Source organism: Anomaloglossus baeobatrachus, chromosome 7 (genome assembly GCF_048569485.1).
Source record: "Anomaloglossus baeobatrachus isolate aAnoBae1 chromosome 7, aAnoBae1.hap1, whole genome shotgun sequence".
Taxonomy (NCBI): domain Eukaryota; kingdom Metazoa; phylum Chordata; class Amphibia; order Anura; family Aromobatidae; genus Anomaloglossus; species Anomaloglossus baeobatrachus.
The window spans coordinates 57,318,939-57,343,389 of record NC_134359.1 but is presented as its reverse complement, the minus strand read 5'-3'; the positions used below and the strand labels follow the sequence as shown (position 1 = coordinate 57,343,389).

The 24,451-nt window shown below is 46.8% G+C and overlaps 1 protein-coding gene across 3 annotated transcripts in view; it reads left to right on the top strand.

Moving 5' to 3' along the window:
• Positions 1-24,451, top strand: part of TLK1 (tousled like kinase 1) — a 523,998-nt gene that overhangs the window by 107,149 nt on the left and 392,398 nt on the right. The window contains exon 1 of one of the 3 annotated variants that reach the window (XM_075317317.1): positions 1,208-1,556. The exons of 1 other annotated variant lie outside the window; for it this stretch is intronic. The gene's annotated coding sequence lies outside the window, so the exon portion shown is untranslated. Of the gene's footprint in view, positions 1-1,207; positions 1,557-24,451 lie in introns of those variants that run through there. One more of the 3 variants, XM_075317320.1, reaches the window with a different exon arrangement.

The window sequence follows — 24,451 nt, the reverse complement described above, 5'->3', positions numbered from 1 at the left end:
CAACGCAAGGCCAGTCGCAATCCGTCGTCCATACAAGTCTATGGGGAAAAAACGGAATCCTGCAAAATATTTTGCAGGATACCGTATTTCCTCAAGGCGACGGATTGTGACTGATGCAAAGCAACGCAAGTGTGAAAGCAGCCTTAGTCTATGAGAGTGATGGGAGGGTCAGTAAACTCTCAAATTAAAGAAAAATCTTCTCTAGAAAATAAAATTGTGATGAAAAACTGCAATATACTGGCGATATTTAGCAAACATGGTCCGCGGGAAGAGGAAAAAACAACTAATACGATTGCTGCTTTCATTTCTCATAGAAGCTCTAAAAAATGATAGCTGTAATCTGATTGGTTGATACAGATTGGCCAACTGAAGAACCAGATGAGTTGCTGCTTTAATTTCCTGAAGAGGCTCTAAAAAATGAGAGCTGGAATCTGAACAACCAATTGGGTTGCTGTTTTATTTTCTCAAAAAGGCTCTAAAAATGAGAGCTGTAATCTGATCGGTGGCTACGGATTGGACAACTGGACAACCAATTGGGTCGCTGCTTTAATTTCTCAAAGAGGTTCTGAAAAATGAAAGCTGAAATCTGATTGGTTGCTATGGATTTGACAACCAATTGAGTTAGTGCTTTCATTTCCCAAAAAAGCCCTGAAAAATGAGGGTGGAATCTAATTGGTTGCTACGGATTGGACAACTGAAAACCAAGTCATTTACTGCTTTCATTTCACAAAAAAGCTCTGAAAAATGAGAGCTGGAACCTGATTGGTTGCTTCAGGATTGGACAATTGAACAACCAATTGGGTTGCTGCTTTAATTTCCCAAAAAGGCTCTGAAAAATGAGAGCTGGAATCTGATTCGTTGCTACGGACTGGACAACTGAACAACCAATTAGGTTGCTGCTTTAACTTCCCAGAGTCTTTGAAAAACGAGACCTAGAATCTGATTGATTGTTCGGTTGTCCATAGCGACCAATCAGATTCCAGTTCTCATTTTTCATTGCTTCTTTGGTAACTGAAAGCAGCAAGTTAATTGGTTGTTTAGGTGTATGTAGCAACCAATTGGGTAGTTGCTTTCATTTCTCAAAAAGGTAAATGATAAATGAGAGTTGAAATCTGATTGGTTGCTATAAACAACTGTTCCACTTTTGCTCTAGTTTTCCTACGGACTGTGGTAAAAGTCTCCGTTTCGTCGTAGTGACAAAGCAATGCGCGCAAGCGAGTCACGGGTGACAGTGCAGGACTGCAGTGCACGGGAGCAGACACCTGTACAGAAATCACTGCAGCCAGTGCGCTGCTCTCCTTCCTGCCGTCAGACACGAGGTCACATGACCGGGGAGTCAGGTCCTCCCAGAGCAGAGCGCAGGAGAAGAGCGGGGAGCAGCGTCCCAATGTCCGGGACTGAGCGGGACGAGCGCCGCTCCTGAGGCTCCCGAGCGCCCGGACGTGTCCCCCGGCGGCTGGGACGGGGCCGCGGCCCGGAGACCGGAGCGGTGCGGCGGGTCATCCTGAGCCGGGGGCGGGGCAGCACGGCGCACACGGGAGGACGGCGCTGTACATGTGAGTAGTGGGGCGGCGGCGGCGGAGCGCGGAACCCGGCTCCCGACACCCATTGTTACACGCGCACCATTATCTGTCACTCCCATCCCCTCCAGCGCGGCTGCGAAACTTTTCCTTTAATTTAAAGGGATTGTCCTGAGTGTAAAAATGCGCCTGTCACAAAGTGTGGTCCCAGCTGTCTGCGGGGACTGTGCCCCCCACACCTGCCGCTCCGGCCCTGCTGAGCCCTCGCCTCAATTTTACCTGTCACCTTCCAAATAATTCAACTTTTTATTTTTCTGATTGTTTTATGGCCTGTGCTCTTTATTAGGAGGATTTTGGAGTCCGCGTGACTTTCCCATCTCTATTATTCCATTTTTATGGAAAGCAAAAAAATGATATAAAAAAAAATACATAAAATAAAAAGCAAATTTGCGTTTTTTTTTATTTTTTTTCATTCACTGGATAAGAAAAATATAACATATTCCGCAGCACTTTACAAATACGTTTTTAGATCACGCTTAAAACTGTGGGTATTGTGAATTAATCAAATTGTCTTGGGTAGTGCATTCCAGAGATCTGTTGCAGCACAAGAGAAGTGTTGGAGACCGGAGTGGGAGGTTCGGATTATAGAGGATGTTAGGCCTGGGCCACACAGGGCACTACTGCGATGCTCACATGACACTTGGCTCGCGCTGGCAGCACAGCAGGAGCCGAGTGTCCCTGCATCTCAGGTCCGACCCTGCGAGCGGACCTCAGCTGCAGGGGGGCGGGCTCGTGCTGCAGAGGACCGGCCGGCTCTTTGGAGGGGAGGGATTTCTCTCCCTCTCTCCTCCGTAGCCGCTATTGCCATTCTCGCCCTGCACTCGCAGTACACCGGTGTTCTGCGAGTGCAGTGCGATTTTTCTCTTGCCCCATTCACTTTTATGGGTGCGAGATAAAACAGTCTCGCCTTACAATCGCAGCATGCTGCGATTGTTTTCGTGGTCCGATTAAAGCTGAGAAAATAATCACTCATGGGTGCTGACACACCGGCTAATATTGGTCTGAGTGGAATGCGATGTTTTATCGTACTCCACTCGCACCGTTTTTCCCGCTGTGTGGCTTAGGCCTTAGGTCATTAGCGGAACGTAGGGCATGGGTGGGGTGATAGACAGAGATGAGGGAGGAGATGTAAGATGGTGCAGAAATGTAAGAGAAAGATAAGTTTAAATTGTAGTCTGTAGCGGATGGGTAACCAGTGCAATGACTGGCACAGAGTGGAGGCATCTGTGTACTAGTTGGAGAGAAATATGACCAGGATGGATTGGAGAGGGGAGAATTTAGTAAGACCCCTTTCCCACTGCGTTCCTCTCCCGGCTCAGTGGTCCAAATGGAACTTCTGTCCGAACCCCCCCACAAAACGGGATTCGGATGTATGCCCTAACAGGGCCGATGACTGTAATGGAGACTGAGTCACCGTGTGCTCTGTCGTACACCATTTTCGGGAGTATACGCCTATTGGACGTGGACAGCCAGACATAGTAGGCTGCGTCTGGGTGTCCTCCTCCAGAAGGTGTATACTCCTGAAAATGGTGCATGACAGAGCACACAGTGACTCCACCTGCACGATTATAGTCAGTGGCCCCGCTGGTGTATACGTCCGAATCCCGCTTTGTGGGGCATTTGGACGGACGCCCTGACAGGACCACTGAATGGGGAGAGGAAAGCAATGTGAAAGGGGCCAATTTAGTAGAGAGTTGCAATACTCCAGACGAAAATGAATAAGAGCAATGGTAAGGCCCCTTTCACACATCAGTTTTTTGCCATCAGTCACAATCCGTCGAATTTTGAAAAAAAACGGATCCGGCGACTGATGCTGCTGGATCTTTTTTCGTCTCATCGAGTTGTATTAGCGACGGATCCGTTGAAAATTCTTTGTCGGACGGAGACAGCAGACAAAGTAACGTCGCTGTCCGTCGTTTGGTAGAATGGAAGCCTATGGGCACAGGATCCGTCGTAATCCGTCAAATGACGGAATCCAGCGACTGATTACGTTTTTTTTTAACTGAGAGTTCTCCAATTTATTTTGTAATCAAATTTGCCAGCCAGTGGGATCCGTCGCATCAGTTTCCCCTCAATCTGTGACCGATCCGTCGAGCCAACGGATTGTGACTGATGGCAAAACACTGATGTGTGAAAGGGGCCTAAGGAAAGGTCGAATTCTAGAGATGTTTTTGAGGTGGAGGAGACATGAGCAAGTATGGCTACGAATACACATCTGGCTTTTCTCACGTTTGTCGGATCCGGCACGCTCCCTTACAGTTCATACAGTACAGTGGCTGCGCGACAAGCTCCGGTCACGTGCTGTCATGTGACCGGAGCATGTGACCAGGAAGTTGCAGTGCAGCCACTGTATTGTATAAACTGTACTGGCGTGCGCCGGATCCGATAAACATGAGAAAAGCTGGATGAGTGTTCGTAGCTTAACGTGATGTAGGGAGTGAAGACAGCAGGCGTGCTGCTGGGGAGTAATGGTCGAACCGCACACAGAAGTGGGAATATTGGGTATAGGAAGGTTAGTACAGGGAGGAAACATGAGAAGTTGTTTTCGACAGATTCAGTATGATGTTATAGGCTACATTCACACTTCCGTCTTTTTGCATCAGTTGCAATCCGTCGCCTTGAGGAATTACGGTATCCTGCAATATATTTAGCAGGAATCCATTTTTTCCCCATAGACTTTTATTACCGACGGATTGCGACTGATGGCTTGCGTTGCATCCGTCGTGGAGTGACTGACCGTCGGGCAGGAGCAACGCACAATGCAACGTTTTTTGTGTTTGGTGGATCGTTTTTTACTGTGATCATGCCCACAGTAAAAAACCATGATCGACTGTAAATTCCGTTCCAGTTTTAGCGGCCTGAACGATCAGCTGATACCCTTTCAGGCCCCCTTCACACATCTGTGAAAATTACGCACGTGTTTTACGGACGTGTCAAAGGTGCGTTTTCCCCTCCGTGACCCGTGTTTATGGCACTACGTGTGTTCTCCATGATAACACACGGAGAACGGGAACTTTCTGCTCACCTGTCCCTGGCGTCGCTGTCCGTGGTGCTGATCTTCGGTCTCCGGTCCTGCCGACTCTCCGCTGCTGCTGCTTCCTGCCCGCAGTGAAGTGAATATTAAATGAGCATAATGAGCTACGGTCGGAAGCAAATGACAGGAGTGGCAGAGACAGCAGGGCTGGAGAAGGTGAGTAAAGATTTGTTATTTTTTTCTTTGATACGTGAGTTTTCTCCGGCGTGTGTCACACGGGACCACATCCACACTACATCCGTGTGGTCCGTATGCGGGCCGTGTGACACCCGTGATGCCGGAGAAAACGTGGACATGTCTATGTGTTGAACACACGGACACACGTATTCTCCACACGTACACACGTTCCATGGCAAAGCACGCACGTGTGCGCAGACCCATTGATTTTAATGGGTCTACGTGTGTCCGTGTCTCCGGCATGTGCAGGAACGGACCTAACACGTACCGGAGACACGTGCGTGTGAAAGGGGCCTCAAACAGTAAAAAGGAAAAAAAAAAACGGATCCGTTTTTTTGCAGCATCAGTCACATCAGTTGTGCCACTATCTGCAACGCATCCGTTGTATCAGTCACACAACTGATTGTGATGGATGCAAAACAACGCAAGTGTGAATGTAGCCTTATTAGACAGTCACGTATGCTGTAATACAAAATGTTTATTTTTTTTAGATTTATTTACATTTCGGGAAAGTGGGGATGATACAAACTGTTGTCATATATATTTGTTTATTACATTTCATTGCGTTTTTTTTTTATTACATTGGACTCCTTAGGGGACTGGAACCTGTGATCACTTGGTGGTGTGTACAGTACACCGCAGTACTGCTGTTATTGCAGTTATTGCAGTTATTGCAGTGTATTTATCTAGGTGTCATATGTTTATGTATATGGCGGACATGGAGGTCATCAGTACGTCGCCCCGGCTGTCACATCAGTGCCATCTGCATCTTGTACTTATATTACTTGTAAGGCTATGTGCACACGGGGCATTTTTGCTCAGGATTTTTCTGCAGCAAAACCTCAGGTTTTGCCAGGAAATAACCTGCGGTTTTGCCCTTTCTCATTGATTTATATGGGTAAAAAAACACAGGCTATGTGCCCACGCTGCGGAAAATGTGCGGATTTTGCCGCGGATTTCTCGCGGAAAAGCCGCGGATTTTGAAGAAATCTGCAGCACAGCTACTCCCCAGCCATTTTTATGTCATTTCGGAAATGTTGTGCCCATGCTGCGGATTTTCGTGCGGAAAATTCTGCAGCATGTCAATTATTGTTGCGAATTTTCATGCGAATTTTGCCTATTCAATTGAATTAAAAAAAAAAATCGCAAAATCCGCGTCAAATCCGCATCAATTCCGCACCTATGAAAAGGTGCGGATTCCAGGGGAAAGCTGCGGATTTTGATGCAGAAAAATTCGCAGATACAGAGTCCCGCGGGCACATAGCCTAAAACATATGAAAGAATTGACAGGCTCATTCTTTTAAAAATGCAGCAAAAACCAATATGTTTGACAAAAGTCAGGAAAAAAAACACAGGTGTTTTGTGTGTGTGCATGAGATTTCTGGAGTCTCAGATTTTGCCGGGACTGTGAAGGCAGTGTTTTATTAGCATGGATTTGCATAAAACTTAGGCAAAAACCCTGATAATAAACACCCTGTGTGAACATACTCTAATACAGTTGATTAGCGTCAGGAGAGACAACTGCCTCCATTTACAACTTTTTAAATGCCACTATGATAGACTTCGGCGTATAAGGTAAAAGTGCTGTGATCTGAACTAACAGACTTGGGTGCCAGCTGTATTGCACAGCCAACACCTACACTGTATAGAGCAGGCTCAACTCCTGCGCCCGCTCCGTACAGGCAGTCCACTGTCAGGCCACCTGCACACTGAGTAGTGGGTGAGCTTTTTACCTTAGTATTTGTAGCGAAAACCAAGAGTGGGGGAAAATTCAGAATTGGTGCCCATGTTCCCACAATCAGTATCCGTTGAGTTTTGGATGCTGCAGAGTTTCTGCACCTTGGGTTACTTTTTATTTTTTATTTGTGTACTTAACACTACATTTTTTTTTGTCTCTCTGCCGTTTCATCCCTTAACTAAAGCGGTTTTGTTTTTTAAATCTCCTGGTACTGACATCATTAAGTGCGGCTTACAGGCGTTTTTGATGTGTTTCTGCTTCGTAAAGTCACCAAAAATGCATGTGCGATTTTTACCTGCGGAATATCCCAAATCTATGGGGAAAATCTGCACAGAAAACTCTGTGAACCCGCAGGAGGAATTGACTTGCTGCAGCTTGGAAACTCGCACCTCAGTTTCAGGGCTGTGGAGTTGGAGTCTGTGTCCATTTTCGTGGGGTTAGAGTCAGTATAAAATGGACCGACTTCGACACCTAAAATATATAAATAAATTGCGTACAGCTGTTCAATACGGTACGTAATGAACAGTTGAAACCAGAAGATTACATACACTGTCTATAAAGATACATCTGCAGGTTTCCCCCCCCCGCTTTCTATAAAGACACATCTGCAGGTTTTTCCCTCCGCTCTCTATAAAGACACATCTGCAGGTTTTTCCCTCCGCTCTCTATAAAGACACATCTGCAGGTTTTTCCCTCCACTCTCTATAAAGACACATCTGCAGGTTTTTCCCTCCACTCTCTATAAAGACAGATCTGCAGGTTTTTCTCACTATCTGACATGAAATCACAATAAACCTTTCCTGTTTTAGGTCAATTAGGAACCAAAATTAGTTACATTTACCAAATGCCAGAATAATGAGGGAGAGAAAGAGAATGTTTTCAGCCATTTTTATTTCTTTCTGCAAAGTAAAAAGTTTCCATCCATTTAATTAGTATTTGGTGCCATTGCCCTTACACTGTATGATTTGGGTAAAACTCATTGTGGGCATGTAGCTTTATAGCTTAAGCCCCTTTCACACTTTTTTGCCATCAGTCACAATTCGTTGACATGTGAAAAAAACGGATCCAGTGCTGGATCCGTTTTTTTTCTCATTGACTTGTATTAGCGACGGATTGCGACAGATGGCCTCATGTTACATCCGTCATACGACGGATCCGTCGACAAATGTGACGGAGACAACGTCCATAGTAACGTTGTTTGTGTGCGTCGATAAAATGGACAGTGACGGATCTGTTGCCATCCGTTGTTTGTTATAATGAAAGCCTATGGGCGCAGGATCCATAGTCATCCGTCAAATCCGTCGTCGGATTCCGTTTTTATAACTGAGCATGCCCAGAAGTGTTGCAAAATCACTGCTGGTCAGGAAAAAATGGTACGAAGGATCCATTCTTTTACAGGATCCGTCGTATCACTTTTACCACAATCTGCGACGTATCTGTCGCATCAGTGACAAAACAGTGTGACTGATGCAAAAAAACGGATGTGTGAAAGAGGCCGATATAATATATCTAATATATAAAGCTGTGTGTATGTATGTGTGTGTATGTCTGGGATTGGCATCTGCACCGTCGCAGCTACAGCCACAAAATTTTGCACACTCACACGTCTGGACCCCGAGAGCGTCATAGGCTATGTTGTGAGGCGAAATTTTAACCCCGCGCGTTCCAATTTACCAATCAATTTTGCCCCTATCTACATAATGGGGAAAAAGTGAACCGAAAAGTGTATCCACACCGTCGCATTTACAATCACGAAATTTTGCACAGACACCTCATGTGACCCAAGTAACGTCGTAGCCTATGTTTTGACAGGAAAATGTAACCCCGTGCTTTACAGTTACTCTCCAATAAACATGGCTCCATTAAAGTAAATGGAGCCTGGAACTACAGGTTATTAGTAGGAGCTGTGATTGGTTGCTATAGGAACAAAAGACATTCATAGTATAAGAAGCTTATATGTGAGGTAATAAGATGTCAGTGGGGAGACGGCTAGAGAGAGACAGACAGAGAGACAGAGACTGACCTGGACAGAGACTGACCTGGACAGAGACTGACCTGGACAGAGACTGACCTGGACAGAGACTGACCTGGACAGAGACTGACCTGGACAGAGACTGACCTGGACAGAGACTGACCTGGACAGAGACTGACCTGGACAGAGACTGACCTGGACAGAGACTGACCTGGACAGAGACTGACCTGGACAGAGACTGACCTGCAAACAGGGACAGGCAGACAGGGAAGGAGGAGACAGCCAGAGAGACAGACAAAGATAGATGGGGAAAGACACAGACCTTGATAGAGATAAACGGGGAAAGAGACAGAGAAATAGAGACAGACAAGGAAAGAGACAGACAGGAAAAGACACAGACAAAGACGGGGAGACAGACGGGGAAAGAGACGGACCTGGGAAAGTGACAGACCTAGAAAGAGACAGATGAGGAAAGAAACAAAGAGATAGAGACAGGCAGACGGGGAAAGAGACAGACGGAGCACATTACTTGGCCAATTTAGTTAAATCTGTGTGGAATATCTGTGGTGTTGAAATATATGTTGTGAACGCTTCTATTAGCGTGCTTCCCCGAAAATAAGACCTCCCCCGAAAATAAGACCTCCCAGGAGTTTTCAGGGAAGCTTTAATATAAGACATCCCCTGAAAATAAGACCTAGCCACGGTCAATAATGAAGTGTCATTAGCGGTGAAAGAGTTAAAAACACTGCAGGACACTTCATTATAGGCAGCAGACACCACCAGAAGAGAGAAGACAGAAGCAAGAAGCCCTCCGATCATACTCACCAGACGCCGACCTGGAGCAGGTAAGCACATCAAGGTCCTGCAGTGGAACACACACATCAGATCACACTCACTCACTCTCTCTCTCACACACACACACACACACACACACACACACTACAGATCGCATCCACACACTCACAACATCCGGCGATATCGCTTGCTTCTCGGCGGCGATACTGTGCGTGCAGTGAACTTCCAGGACCTGCCGAGGATCACATGGTCGGAATCATGTGGTGTGTCTGAATGTTGTGAGTGTGTGTGTGTGTGTGTGTGTGTGTATGTGTGTATGTATGTGATCGGATCTGTGACTGTCGGCAGAAGGCAGAGAAGCACGGCGTACAGCACAGCTGCTGGGACCGCCCACCGGAAGGCACAGGGAGAAGTGGGGTGTGTGTGTGAGTGTATGCGATCAGATGTGTGCGTGTATGCTGTCTGATGTGTGACTGTGTGTGAACGTAAGCGATCAGATCTGTGAGTGTCGGCAGGAGGCAGAGGAGCATGGCGTGCAGCACAGCTGCTGGGAGCGCCCACGGGAGAATTGGGGTCTGGGAGCCATACAGATGCCCTGGGCTGGTAAGTATGACGATCCTGGGATGGGGGGGGGGGTCTGCTTTTTGTGGGGGGTAAACTTACCCCCAACCATGTCTCCTCGAGAATAAGACACCCCCTGAAAATAGGACCTAGCGCTTTTTTCAGGGGAAAACAAAATATAAGACAGTGTCTTATTTTTGGGGAAACAGAGTAGCTTAGTTTTTGCCTTTTAATAATTACATTTCTATCTATTTGTTTTGTGGTTTTTGTGTGCAGAATAAATTTTTGTTATATAAAATTATTCCTATTATATATCCCGTGTATACAGTGAACTGAATGCAATAAATTATATAGGAGAGGTTCTCTACCTTAATGTGTGGTCTGGTGGTCCTACTTGCTGCATACCCCGACGCGCGTTTCGTGCGGTAGTCTCCTCTATAATTTATTGCATTCACTCTTATATTATTGTCATGATCACTATCCCCTTTTTTTGAGTGTTTCAAACTGGCTCATGATTGGGGATTTTTTGATTGCATTTTTTTTCTGTAGCCAAAACCTGCTCTCTTGGCAGTAAAAGAGCTGTTTCCAAAAAGCAGGTTTTGCTGTGTTTTTGCTGCTTTTTTTACTGCATTTTTTGGCTGTGTTTTTGGAATCATTTGTCTACAGTGCACAATTAAATAAAGTTAATTTCATTCACCACAATTGCAGTTTTAAACTCTCTCATTGCTTTCAATGGTGAAAATCCGCTGCAAAAACGCTGAAACTGTACTGTACTGTAAAAAGCATTTTATACTTTGGATAAAACTCATGAGAGAAAACGCTGCAAAAACGTAGCCTTACTGTTTTTATATTCCCACTGCTCCTTAGATTATTATTATTATTATTATTTAGACCTGACATTGAGATATGGGTCCTTTAAAATCAGAGCTAATATTTATTGTCTTAAAGGGAACCTGCCAGGTCCAATATGCAGCCAGAACCACGAGCAGTTCTGGGTGTATATTGCTAATCCCTGCCTAACTGTCCCTGTATACACTCGCATAGAAAGAGAGAGCTTTAGAAAAAGTATTTCTTTGTCGCTCCTAATTGGGAGACCCAGACAATTGGGTGTATAGCTATGCCTCCGGAGGCCACACAAAGTATTACACTAAAAGTGTAAAGCCCCTCCCCTTCAGCCTATACACCCCCCGTACTGCTACGGGCTCATCAGTTTTTATGCTTTGTGCGAAGGAGGTCAGACATCCACGCATAGCTCCACAGCTTAGTCAGCAGCAGCTGCTGACTATGTCGGATGGAAGAAAAGAGGGCCCATAACAGGGCCCCCAGCATGCTCCCTTCTCACCCCACTTTTGTCGGCGGTGTTGTTAAGGTTGAGGTATCCATTGCGGGTACGGAGGCTGGAGCCCACATGCTGCTTTCCTTCCCCATCCCTCAATTAGGGCTCTGGGTGAAGTGGGATCCCATCGGTCTCCAGGCACAGGAGACCGTGCTCCATCCACAGCTCCTGAGGACCCTGCTGGATAGGAGCCGAGTATCGTTCAGGGACATGGCCCTGCTACTTGGAGGTACTCTGTGTCCCCGTGGGGACTGCGCACAGCAACACTCCAGCATTGCTGGGTGTGCTAGTGCACCGGGGACAGCAGCGCTGGCTGCATGTGTGCCACTATACACTCAGCGTCGCTGAGTGTATTTGTGTAGGGGGACTGCCGCGCTGACCGCCGCTGCCATGGTTATGCCTGCGGCGCGGCTGGGACTGTTAGTGCGCCGGGGACTTCCGCGCCGACCGCGCTTATACGGCGGCCGCGCTTATAACTATAGTCCCCGGCTTCTGCGGCCTAGTCTCATTCTTTTCCCGCCCCCAGCCCTGCCAGTCAGGGGAAGGGCGGGACGCTGTACAGGTCGGCAGCACTGAGGGCTGGAGCATGCTTTGCATACTCCACCCCCCTCACTCTGCACAGTGGGGCACCAGTTCCCGCACTTTTCGGGGTCACGCCCACGGCTCCCTCCTCTCCCCAGGACGCTGGCAGCCATTCCTCTCAGCTCTGCTAACGCTGGAGAGGAGAGACAAGCTCAAAGAGACCCAGGCAGGAATTCTGGTGCCCACACAAACGCTTTGCGCAGGCGGTAAGCAGCACCTGTGGTGCTGGCCCCACTAGTGCAGAAGTGTATTTATAGTTTATATGATTATAGTCTATACTTTACACTGTATGGTGCACTGTTGATTTGTGGCTATTTACCCTCCTGTATTGCTCAGAGGAGACAACAGCATGTCGTCCACAAATAGCAAGGGTGCCATGGCACAGACTTACTATGCTGCCTGTGCAGCATGTACGGCTATACTGCCGGCAGGTTCCACTGACCCTCATTGTGTGCAATGCTCGGCCCCTGTGGCACTTTCTCAGCCGGAGCCTCTGCTAGGGGTGGCCCAGGGAGAACCACCTGTTAACACTGTCCAGGTGACAGGGACGGAGTTTGCAGTTTTTACTGAAAGACTTTCTGAGACTATGGCTAAGATATTAGAAGCCTTGCAGTCCAGGCCGGCATCTCAAGCCAGGGGCACTGTGTTATCATTGTCCCCTGGTTCCCCTCAGTTGGAACAGCAATGTCTTCCCGGGGTGTCTCATGGATCCCAGGGTGAGGTCTCTGACACGGACCGCAGCCCCAGACCGACTAAGCGAGCTCGCTATGAAATTCCCTCGACATCATCACAATGTTCAGGGTCTCAGCGAGAGGACTCTCTGTATGATGAAGCGGAGGTAGCTGATCAGGATTCTGATCCTGAAGCCGCTCTCAACTTTGATACTCCTGATGGGAACGCCATAGTGAATGATCTTATTGCGTCCATCAATGAAATGTTGAATATTTCTCCCTCAGCTCCTCCAGTGGAGGAGTCAGCTTCTCAGCAGGAGAAATTCCGTTTCAGGTTTCCCAAGCGTACAAAGAGTATGTTTCTGGACCACTCTGACTTCAGAGAGGCAGTCCAGAAACACCGAGCTTATCCAGATAAGCGTTTTTCCAAGCGCCTTAAGGATACACGTTACCCTTTTCCCCCCTGACGTGGTCAAGGGCTGGACTCAGTGTCCCAAGGTGGATCCTCCAATCTCCAGACTGGCGGCTAGATCCATAGTTGCAGTGGAAGATGGAGCTTCACTCAAGGATGCCACTGACAGACAGATGGAGCTCTGGTTGAAATCCATCTATGAAGCTATCGGCGCGTCTTTTGCTCCAGCATTCGCAGCCGTATGGGCACTCCAAGCTATCTCAGCTGGTCAGGCGCAAATTGACGCACTCACGTACGTCTGCGCCGCAGGTGGCGTCCATAACCTCTAAAACGTCGGCATTTGCGTCCTACGCTATTAATGCTGTCCTAGAATCTGCGACCCGTACGGCGGTTGCAGCCGCCAATTCGGTGGTAATACGCAGGGCCTTGTGGCTGCGGGAATGGAAGGCAGATTCGGCTTCCAAAAAGTGCTTAACTGGATTGCCATTTTCTGGCGACCGTTTGTTTGGTGAGAGATTGGATGAAATCATCAAACAATCCAAGGGACAGGAAACATCCTTACCCCAAGCCAAACCAAAAACACCCCAACAGAGGAGGGGACAGTCGAGGTTTCGGTCCTTTCGGGGTGCGGGCAGGTCACAATTCTCCTCGTCCAAAAGGCCTCAGAAGGATCAGAGGAACGCCGACGCATGGCGGTCTAAATCACGCCCTAAAAAGACCGCCGGAGGTGCCGCTACCAAGGCGGCTTCCTCATGACTTACGGCCTCCTCACACCGCATCCTAGGTCGGTGGCAGGATCTCCCGCTTTTGCGACACCTGGCTGCCACAAGTAAAAGACCGTTGGGTGAGAGACATTTTGTCTCACGGTTACAGGATAGAGTTCAGCTCTCGTCCTCCGACTCGATTCTTCAGAACATCTCCGCCTCCCGAGCGAGCCGAGGCTCTTCTGCAGGCGGTGGACATTCTGAAGGCAGAAGGAGTGGTGGTCCCGGTTCCTCTTCAGCAACAGGGTCACGGTTTCTACTCCAACCTGTTTGTGGTTCCAAAGAAGGACGGGTCCTTCCGTCCTGTTTTGGACCTAAAACTGCTCAACAAACACGTAAGGACCAGGCGGTTCCAGATGGAATCCCTCCGCTCCGTCATCGCCTCAATGTCCCAAGGAGATTTCCTAGCATCGATCGATATCAAGGATGCTTATCTCCACGTACCAATTGCTCCAGAGCATCAGCGCTTCTTGCGCTTCGCCATAGGAGACGAACACCTTCAGTTCGCGGCACTGCCGTTCGGCCTGGCGACAGCCCCAAGGGTTGTCACCAAGGTCATGGCTACAGTAGTTGCGGTCCTCCACTCTCAGGGTCACTCAGTGATACCTTACTTAGACGATCTGCTGGTCAAGGCACCCTCTCAAGAGGCATGCCAACACAGCCTCAACGTTACTCTGGAGATTCTCCAGAGTTTCGGGTGGATCATCAATTTTCCAAAGTCAAATCTGACACCGGTCCAATCACTGACATATCTTGGCATGTTGTTTCATACTCTTCCAGCGATAGTGAAGCTTCCGCTGGACAAACAGCGTTCACTACACACAGGGGTACAATCTCTCCTTCAAGGTCGGTCACACCCCTTGACACACCTCATGCACTTCCTGGGGAAGATGGTGGCAGCAATGGAAGCAGTCCCTTTCGCGCAGTTTCACCTGCGTCCTCTTCAATGGGACATCCTACGCAAGTGGGACAGGAGGCCGACGTCCCTAGACAGGAACGTCTCCCTCTCTCAAGCAACCAAAGCTTCCCTTCGGTGGTGGCTTCTTCCCACCTCATTATCGAAAGGGAAATCCTTCCTACCCCCATCCTGGGCGGTGGTCACGACGGACGCGAGTCTGTCAGGGTGGGGAGCAGTCTTCCTCCACCACAGGGCTCAGGGTACGTGGACTCAGCAAGAGTCCTCACTTCAGATCAATGTTCTGGAGATCAGGGCAGTGTATCTTGCCCTAAAAGCGTTCCAGCAGTGGCTGGAAGGCAAGCAGATCCGAATTCAGTCGGACAACTCCACAGCGGTGGCTTACATCAACCACCAAGGTGGGACACGCAGTCGGCAAGCCTTCCAGGAAGTCCGGAGGATTCTGCTGTGGGTGGAAGCCACAGCATCCACCATATCCGCAGTTCACATCCCGGGCGTAGAAAACTGGGAAGCAGACTTTCTCAGTCGCCAGGGCATGGACGCAGGGGAATGGTCCCTTCACCCGGACGTGTTTCAGGAGATCTGTTGCCGCTGGGGGATGCCGGACGTCGACCTAATGGCGTCACGGCACAACAACAAGGTCCCAACATTCATGGCTCGATCTCAAGATCACAGAGCTCTGGCGGCAGACGCCTTAGTTCAGGATTGGTCGCAGTTTCAGCTTCCTTATGTGTTTCTTCCTCTGGCTCTGTTGCCCAGAGTGTTACGCAAAATAAGGGCCGACTGCCGCCGCGCCATCCTCGTCGCTCCAGACTGGCCGAGGAGGTCGTGGTACCCGGATCTGTGGCATCTCACGGTCGGCCAACCGTGGGCACTGCCAGACCGACCAGATTTGCTGTCTCAAGGGCCGTTTTTCCATCTGAATTCTGCGGCCCTCAACCTGACTGTGTGGCCATTGAGTCCTGGATCCTAGCGTCTTCAGGATTATCTCAAGAGGTCATTGCCACTATGAGACAGGCCAGGAAACCAACGTCCGCCAAGATCTACCACAGGACGTGGAAAATATTCCTGTCGTGGTGCTCTGCTCAGGCGTTTTCTCCCTGGCCATTTGCCTTGCCCACTTTTCATCTCAATCAGGACATCTCCTTACCCTCGTTTTGTCCTCATCCAGTTCACCAATGTGAAAAGGATTTGCACTTGTTAGATCTGGTGAGAGCACTCAGACTCTACATTTCTCGTACGGCGCCCCTGCGCCGCTCCGATGCTCTCTTTGTCCTTGTCGCTGGCCAGCGTAAAGGGACACAAGCTTCCAAATCAACCCTGGCTCGGTGGATCAAGGAACCAATTCTCGAAGCTTACCGTTCCTCGGGGCTTCCGGTTCCCTCAGGACTGAAGGCCCATTCTACCAGGGCCGTGGGAGCGTCCTGGGCCTTGCGACACCAGGCTACGGCTCAGCAGATGTGTCAGGCGGCTACCTGGTCGAGCCTGCACACTTTCACGAAACACTATCAGATGCATACCTATGCTTCGGCAGATGCCAGCCTAGGTAGGCGAGTCCTTCAGGCGGCAGTTGCCCACCTGTAGGACGGAGCCGTTACGGCTCTATTATGAGGTATTATTTACCCACCCAGGGACTGCTTTTGGACGTCCCAATTGTCTGGGTCTCCCAATTAGGAGCGACAAAGAAGAAGGGAATTTTGTTTACTTACCGTAAATTCCTTTTCTTCTAGCTCCAATTGGGAGACCCAGCACCCGCCCCTGTTTTTTGTATACACATGTTGTTCATGTTAAATGGTTTCAGTTCTCCGATATTTCTTCGGATTGAATTTACTTTAAACCAGTTTATAATTTTTTCCTCCTTCTTGCTTTTGCACCAAAACTGATGAGCCCGTAGCAGTACGGGGGGTGTATAGGCTGAAGGGGAGGGGCTTTACACTTTTAGTGTAATACTTTGTGTGGCCTCCGGAGGCATAGCTATACACCCAATTGTCTGGGTCTCCCAATTGGAGCTAGAAGAAAAGGAATTTACGGTAAGTAAACAAAATTCCCTTCTTCTAAAGATCTCTTATCATATGTTAATGAGGTAAGGGACTAGTCCCCTGGGCGTTCGTTCCCTTAGCTAGTCGGCCCCATTAGTATGTAGGTACACCCCTGTGGGCGTGCTATCATGCTAATGAATACGCAACATCGCAGGATGATCTCACTCACCTCTCCGCTGCCATCGCGTCCGACTGGGGATTTCCGGAGTGTGGGTCATGTGAACTACTTCAGTTTGAAGCCAGGACGCGTACACCCGGCTTCATAGTGTGCATGACCCAAACTCCGGAGTCATGCTCACTGAGCCGAAATCCCCCGTCGGTCGCGATCACGGCCGAGAGATGAGTGAGATCATCCTCTGACGCTGCGCATTCATTAGCATGTTCGCACATCCACAGGGGCGCACATGCTAATGGGGGCGATTAGCCAGGGGAACTAACTCCCAAGGGACTAGTCCCCGAGCTCATTAACATATGATAAAAGATCTTTAGAAATACTTTTTCTATAGACCTCTTCATCTATGCTTGTGTATACGGGGACAGTTAGGCAGGAATTGGCAATATATATCCAGAACTGCTCATGGCTCTGGGTGCATATTGGACCTGACAGGTTCCAATTAATAAAGGTACGCTAATGGTTTTTATTTTATTTACATACATTTTTTTATTGTGGTTTTGAAGCTACGTTTTTTGTCTCATTTTGGAATGTCATGTTTTAAATAAAGCTGCTTTTTTTTTTTTTTTAATACTTTCTGGTATTTGACTTTGACAAAACTTTATTGATACAGTTATGTGCGGATTACAGGGATTTTTGATGCATTTCTGCAGAGGAAACGCACTAAACTCACACATTTTTTACCTAATGTCTAATGTAAGTCTATAGGGAAAATCTGCACAGGAGACTCGGCGTATCTGCGAGAGAAATTGGATCTGAAACACGCACCTCAGGTCAGATTACACTGGGTAAAGAAGAAGCGCAATGGACAGGAGATTTCTATAAATGTAATTCACTTTTCTGTATCTGTAAGAAGCTGCGTTTTTTACTAAAAAAAAAAAAAAAAAAAAAAAGCGTCATCAAGAATTCACCAAAAACCTAGTTTTAGCAGTAAATAAAATGCCCATATCTCTGGAATGGGAAAAATGAAATATTGAGGGAGGCAGCGTGAATATATTAAGAGAAAAAACAGGCCACTTTGTCAACGGGTCCAAACCCCAGGCGGCATGAATCAGACGGTGGCTCTGATATTTCAGCCAAGTATGTTTTAGGCTCCTTCACGCATCCGTGTTACCATTACATGAGGCCTCCGGACCTGTGACTTAGTTTTCACTGATGCCACATGTACCCATTATAACCTGTGATGATGGTCGCATGTCCATTTTTTTACGTCAGCACGGATGACAAGGGCCATTACAAGTCTATGGATCCGTGTAATAGTTGGTGGCATTTGTGTACCATCCATGTGCTGTACGTGTTTAAAGGGAACCTTTCAGCAGATTTGGGGTCTATAAGCTGCGGCCACCACTAGTGAGCTCTTAGAGCATTCTAACATGCTGTATATAAGAGCCCAGGCCGCTGTGTAGAACATAAAAATCACTTTATAATACTTACCTAAACGGTCGCTGCTGTGGAGTTGGTCAGATGGGCGTGTCTGTTCTCCGGTGCCAGCGCCTCCTCTTTCGGCCATCTTCGTCCTCCTTCTGAAGCCTGTGTGCATGACGCGTCCTACGTCATACACACTCACCGGTCCCGCGCAGGCGCACTACAATACTTTGATCTGCCCTGCTCAGGGCAGATCCAAGTGCTCCAGCACAGGACCTCAATGCCGGCTAGTGTGTATGACGTAAGACGCGTCATGCACCCCGGCTACAGAAGAAGCACGACAAAGATGGCCGAAAGAGGAGGCACCGGCACTGGAGAACGGAGCCACCCATATGACCCATCTCCACTGCAGCGACCATTTAGATATGTATTATAAAGTGATTTTTGTGTTCTACACATTGGCCTGAGCCCTTATATACAGCATTCTAACATGCTGTATATAAGAGCCCACTGGTGGTGGCCGCAGCTTATAGTCACCAAATCTGGTGACAGGTTCCCTTTGACATTGAAAGTACAGGAGAAGCTTCGTAATTTCATTTTCAATATCCATACCGAGAAAACACTGATAGTACATGGATGGCACACATTTTTAAATATATTCACATCGATGGGTTATAAATATAAGAACGGATGGTCAAATCGGACTGTCCCACACGTACATGTTTTTATACGGAAGTGTGAAGGAGCCTTAGGCCCTGTTCAGATGTGTATGAAAGCTTCTCTTTTCTCTCCAGATTTTCACCTGTATTCTTATCTATACTGTCTCCAGATTTCCGTTTGTCTACATCCATCAGGAATCCATTTATATGCTTGATAGTTACAAAATACCAAATCCGATTTCTTGTGTTTAAAGGGGTTGTCTGGGATTTTTACATTGATGACCTATCCTCAGGATGGGCCCTCAGTATCAGATCTGTGGGGGTGCAACTCCCGGCACCCATACCGATTAGCTGGTGCCGGTGGTGGCTGCAAGTGCTCAGTTGCAGGTTTGAATAGAGGCGGATAACAAGTACTTGGCCGCGGACATTATAAAGGTGACTGAGTTGTGCAGCGCAACAAGTGAGAACTTCCATCCAACACGGGAACAGCTGATCCGTCTGGTGTCAAATATTATTATTATCCTAAGAATAGGCCATCAGTGTTAAGTCCCCGACAGCCTCTTTAATAATTGCAATGTATCCATAAAAAACTGATGCATTACATATGATCTGTATGTGATCCTTTTACTGTGCATCAATAGACTTGACTGGGCAAGTCTCATCCAAAAATCTCACCAAAAGACAAGTAAGTGCATACTGCTTTGTGTTTTTTCTCACACAAACGCTTGTTAAGTGTGAACAACTCTGTTCTCAGCAGACGTATTCAATAACATTAAAGGGATCTTGACAGCAGATACATAGTGCCTGATCCACGGAGCCTGCGTCAGGCACTGGCTGTATGATCTCACCCTTTTATGCTACGTCATTGCAGAGAAAAACATACTTTAAAGCCGCCGGGAACTGATCTTCTTCCCGCCTGCTGCCCTGGGGTGACAGGTCTCACCTTATACACGCACACTGGGAGAGACCTGTCACTCCAGGGCAGTGGGTGGGGAGAAGTGGCTCGGGACCCTCCCATCTGACTAGTCTCCAACAAGGCTACGTCTCTGATGGCTTTTAGGCCCTGTGCACACTTCTTTTTTTGCTGCGTTTTTGGTGCAGAAGGGGTGCAGTTTGTGTTCATAAACTTCATGCGGTCCTTTCCCAGCAAAGTCTGAGAAATCCGAAATGCTGTGCGCACGTTGCTTCTTTTTCCCTTACAGGTTTTGCTGCAGTTTTTCTGCAGTAAAAAGAAGCAGCATGTGACTTCTTTTCTGCAGGTCCCTGCGTTTTTCCTTGTGTTTATCCATTGATGATGTTTAAAAAAAACGCAGGGACAAAAACGCACCAAAACGCATGTGTTTTTTTGGTGCATTTTTCTGCCAGAGGGTGCATTTTTCGCTGGAGATACAAATCTGCACTGTGCGCACAGGGCCTTTAAGTGTTTTTTTTCTGTAATGCTATGGAGTTTCAGAGTCAAACATACACAATAGTGATGGGCAGTCCGGCTCTTTTTGGTGATCCGGTTCCCATGGCTCCGCTCACCAAAAAGAGCCGGCTAATTCGGATCATTCTCGGCTCCTTATTAAATATGTGTTCACCCCAGGTGAACACATGTTTAAAATTATAGTGACGCCGCTGAAACCCCGCCCACCCGTGGCTAAACCCCGCCCACTTACAAGGGACCAATTATATAATTGAGTGGGCGGGGTTTAGCCGCGGGTGGGGGGGTTTAGCGGCGAAAAGAGCGGTTTAGAGATTTTAGTGGCCCTCTTTGGGGATCCGGCTCCTGTCAGTCACAGCAGGGAGCTAGATCTTTGTGTCGGATCGTTCACGATCCACAGCTGAGATTCTATAGCAAGTGTCTGACCCATGGGCAGTATGTATCAGCTGTCAGGTTCACTTTAGTCCGTGTCCTGCCTAACTTACAGACAACACACGTAAGTAAAATATGCTCCTCTGAATGACCCCCAATTCCCAATGTTGGCTCTAAGTACATTTTTTAGGGGGCACTATCAGTTTTTTATTTTTATCAAATGTAACATTCTGTATGTTTGGTCCTTTTTCCTTTTACCAGCTCTTGGTATTTTGCTCCTGTAAATTTGTATTGTTTTTCCTTACGTGTGTAAAAAGTGTGTTAAAAGTGGGTTAATGTAGAAAACTGTCCTGTATGTTCTATCATGCACTCCTTGGCTTGACCAACATTTGAGGAGATCATTGATTTCACCATATGGATAAAACTGCAGTTTTTTTTATTACCTCTCATCCTTCCAAAAATGCATTAAAAAGGGATCAAAATGTTATATCCCACCCCATATATATATATGTGTGTGTGTGTGTGTCTCTGGTGATTTCATACAGAATTGTATGAAATGCTGAATGCCGGCAACTGCAGTATTTGGACCCGACTCCTTGTTCACGAGACCAGTCTGATTGGCAAGTTATCACCGATATTATGGATGGTTGGCAACTTCTAATGGTGGGGTAACTTAAAAAATAAAATAAAAGCTAAAAATTAACAAAGATCTCACACAGCTCCTTAAGCCTAAAATAAAAAGAGACAACGTAAAAGTTTTTCGTTCGTTTCGGGGGTTTTAATTGTAGGATAACCCCATTTTTAATTTAAAACTTTACACCAGCGTCCATTAACATTGCAAGATTATCGTGAACAGTTGTTCCAGGAACGCTCGTTTCATGATAGTCTTGCTTGCAGTCTAAACAGGCTGCCGATCACCCGACATACCAGCAGAACGATTGTTTGTTGAATGAAATGATTGTTTGTGTCGCACAAATTGATCATCATTTTTGGCAGCGCATCATCCGGTGTAAACAGAACCTGCGCTCATGAGATCAGTGGCATCCAGTGCTCAATGTACGATCTCTTAAGCGGGCTTTACACGCTGCGACATTGCTAATGCGAACTCGTTGGGGTCACGGAATTCGTGACGCACATCCGGCCGCATTAGCGATGCCGTTGCGTGTAACACCGATAAGCGATTTTGCATCGTTGCAAAAACGTGCAAAATCGCTAATCGGCGACACGGGGGTCCATTCTCAAATCTTGTTACTGCAGCAGTAACGAGGTTGTTCCTCGTTCCTGCGGCAGCACACATCGCTGCGTGTGACGCCTCAGGAACGAGGAAGCTCCCCTTACCTGCCTCCCGGCCGCTATGAGGAAGGAAGGAGGTGGGCGGGATGTTACGCAGAAAGGGTTTAGGAATCATAGCTCTGTAATGCATAGCCTCCTCTTTTTCAAGGGACCAAAAGTAATTGGACAAGGGACTCTAAGGGCTGCAATTAACTCTGAAGGCGTCTCCCTCGTTAACCTGTAATCAATGAAGTACTTAAATGGTCTGGGGTTGATTACAGGTGTGTGGTTTTGCATTTGGAAGCTGTTGCTGTGACCAGACAACATGCGGTCTAAGGAACTCTCAATTGAGGTAAAGCAGAACATCCTGAGGCAGAAAAAAAAGAAAAAATCCATCAGAGAGATAGCAGACATGCTTGTAGTAGCAAAATCAACAGTCGGGTACATTCTGAGAAAAAAGGAATTGACTGGTGAGCTTGGGAACTCAAAAAGGCCTGGGTGTCCACGGATGACAACAGTGGTGGATGATCGCCGCATACTTTCTTTGGTGAAGAAGAACCTGTTCACAACATCAACTGAAGTCCAGAACACTCTCAGTGAAGTAGGTGTATCTGTCTCTAAGTCAACAGTAAAGAGAAGACTCCATGAAAGTAAATACAAAGGGTTCACATCTAGATGCAAACCATTCATCAATTCCAAAAATAGACAGGCCAGAGATAAATTTGCTGAAAAACACCTCATGAAGCCAGCTCAGTTTTGGAAAAATATTCTATGGACAGATGAGACAAAGATCAACCTGTACCAGAATGATGGGAAGAAAAAAGTTTGGAGAAGAAAGGGAACGGCACATGATCCAAGGCACACCACATCCTCTGTAAAACATGGTGGAGGCAACGTGATGGCATGGGCATGCATGGCTTTCAATGGCACTGGGTCACTTGTGTTTATTGATGACATAACAGCAGACAAGAGTAGCCGGATGAATTCTGAAGTGTAACGGGATATACTTTCAGCCCAGATTCAGCCAAATGCCGCAAAGTTGATCGGACGGCGCTTCATAGTACACATAGACAATGACCCAAAGCTACAGCCAAAGCTACCCAGGAGTTCATGGGTGCAAAAAAGTGGAACATTCTGCAATGGCCAAGTCAATCACCAGATCTTAACCCAATTGAGCATGCATTTCACTTGCTCAAATCCAGACTTAAGACGGAAAGACCCACAAACAAGCAAGACCTGAAGGCTGCGGCTGTAAAGGCCTGGCAAAGCATTAAGAAGGAGGAAACCCAGCGTTTGGTGATGTCCATGGGTTCCAGACTTAAGGCAGTGATTGCCTCCAAAGGATTCGCAACAAAATATTGAAAATAAAAATATTTTGTTTGGGTTTGGTTTATTTGTCCAATTACTTTTGACCTCCTAAAATGTGGAGTGTTTGTAAAGAAATGTGTACAATTCCTACAATTTCTATCAGATATTTTTGTTCAAACCTTCAAATTAAACGTTACACTCTGCATTTGAATTCTGTTGTAGAGGTTTCATTTCAAATCCAATGTGGTGGCATGCAGAGCCCAACTCGCGAAAATTGTGTCACTGTCCAAATATTTCTGGACCTAACTGTATACAGTAGAGATTACCTCCATAGGCCAAATGAGCCCAATTTGTAAATTAAAGGTAATTGCGATTTCATTTGCAATTACATGTTCTCTTTTTATATATATATATATATATATATATATATATATATATATATAATATATATATATATATATATATATATATATAATTTTCTCTCCATTCCCAGAGATCCCTGGTAAGGTTAGTTTTACATATCCAGGAAGAATACCTAAATGCAGTGTCCATATCTCTGCAACCACATTCAGATTCTGAGGTGTCTACTATAACAAAATTAGATGAGTGGAGGACCACGTCCCTTATGTGCTTCATTAGAACAATGGCAAGGGGCGTAGTATGAATGTTGCACCTGTATTGTAGATCCTGTATTTCTCCATCACAACTGTTTTTTTATTATTTTAATATAGGTAAATTGAATCAATATTGCTGTATATTTTAATGGGCATCCCGGTGGCTCAGTGGTTAGCACTGCAGTCTTGCAGTGCTGAGCTCCTGGGTTCAAATGCCACCAAGGGCAACATCTGCAAGGAGTTTGTATGTTCTCCTCGTGTTTGTGTGGATTTCCTCCGGTTTCTCGCCACACTCCAAAGACACAGTGATAGGGAATTTAGATTGTGAGCCCCAATGTGGACAGTGATGATCACATCTGTAAAGGGCTGTGGAATATGATGGGGCTATATAAGCGAGTAAAATAAATAAATGAGTTTATATTATTTTGTATCTGTTAATTGTTGCTTTTTTTCATTTTTATATTCATTGTTACATGCCTTGTGAGGATAAAATAAATTGTTTAACATAGATATTACCTTTCAAGGCAGCCAATATGACCGATACTGAGCTGTCATATAATAATCATGGTGTCCATCATATAACAATAGTAAAATTAAGGGGGTTGTACGGAGCGGAGGCTGATCATGCACACAGCCGCTTTATTTATTTTTAATAGGCGCAACGGACATAGCCGAGCTCTGCGCTCACT